The following is a 1,314-nucleotide window of genomic DNA, read 5'->3' on the forward strand; positions in this document are numbered from 1 at the left end:
GTGTGCAAAGGAGCATTACAGAAGCTTCATGTGAGCTTCAAAATCTATGAAAAGTTTATCCTCTCTTTGAAGCCAATGGATTGCAAACAAGTTTTCATATAGGGATGGATTGGATGGTTAATTTGGCCTGATGTTGGCAACCATCCATTCTAGCAAGCCGAAAAACTGGTCCACTAGATTTAGCAAAGCATTGCTCCAGTCTTTGTGGTCCAAGCTTTTTACTAGCTATTGAGACGTCAAAAAGCCATTCACTACCTCATAGAATTCATTTTCTATGTCAAGCAACAACAAAAAATAGTGATGATAGTTATTTATCCATGAAATCATCAAACTTAATTGTGCACATGTGAACATGTTACACCTCTAAGTTCAACAACACGTCGTAGCAGTGATAATAGACTTTAAAGCTTGTGTGAAGCTCTCTTATCAACACTCTTTTTTGGTGAAAAGTAGGTTATTTAACACGCCATTCTTTTTGTAGGAGTAAGTTAATTTAATTCGAGATACTTTAACTCAAGTTAACAAAGGTAAAATTTTCACGAATAAATCACCCGACCATTGTCGTAGCATGTGTCGTAACAGGCAATACTAACAAAGTGAATCTAGGCAAGCTCTTGCGATAATATCACCTCGTTTGAAATCATGTGAAAGCGTTCGAGTGTGGGGCAAGTAGACAATTTCTGCAAGCTATTCATTGGTCGCCTTCGAAAAGCTCAGAGGCCTCTAGATCGCTTCTGATATGAAATGCTTGAAAGTTGAAGCTTCGCTCTTTGTTTTTTGGCATTGCATCTTTTTAAAGAGTAGGGTAGGCTAACATAATCGCTGACAGCAACCACAGGACTCACGGTTTTTGGAATCATCGAGACGAATATGCTCGAGATTTTGTGGAGCTATTGCGAATTATGTTTGGTTTAATTTATAAACATAATTATAAGTTGATTTCTCTGTTTCATCCGGGCGCCTGTAGCTCAGTGGATAGAGCGTCTGTTTCCTAAGCAGAAAGTCGTAGGTTCGATCCCTACCTGGCGCGATCTGGCAAACTCGCATCCGAGTTTTGTAGCTGGGCGATGACAAAGCTTTTTACATAGCAAAGTCCACTTTGCTGGCGCGAGACTTTGGGAAACTAACATGCGAATATTGAAGCTGAGCGATGACAAAGCTTTTACATAACAAAGTCCACTTTGCAAATAAATAAAGAAAATTGTAGCTGGGCGATGATAAATCCTTTTGCATAACAAAGTCGAAAATTGTAGCTGGGCGATGACAAAGCTTTTTACATAGCAAAGCCCACTTTGCTGGCGCGATTTTGGGAAA

The 1,314-nt window shown here is 39.4% G+C and overlaps 1 non-coding gene across 1 annotated transcript; it reads left to right on the top strand.

Moving 5' to 3' along the window:
• Window positions 1-957: 957 nt before the first annotated feature.
• On the top strand, window positions 958-1,030 carry TRNAR-CCU (transfer RNA arginine (anticodon CCU)). Its single transcript has one exon. It is a non-coding gene; the product is annotated as a tRNA-Arg (tRNA).
• The last annotated feature ends 284 nt before the right edge of the window (window positions 1,031-1,314 follow it).

Source organism: Lygodium microphyllum, chromosome 4 (genome assembly GCF_053477565.2).
Source record: "Lygodium microphyllum isolate KBCC chromosome 4, Lygodium_microphyllum_v1.1.10, whole genome shotgun sequence".
Classification (NCBI taxonomy): domain Eukaryota; kingdom Viridiplantae; phylum Streptophyta; class Polypodiopsida; order Schizaeales; family Lygodiaceae; genus Lygodium; species Lygodium microphyllum.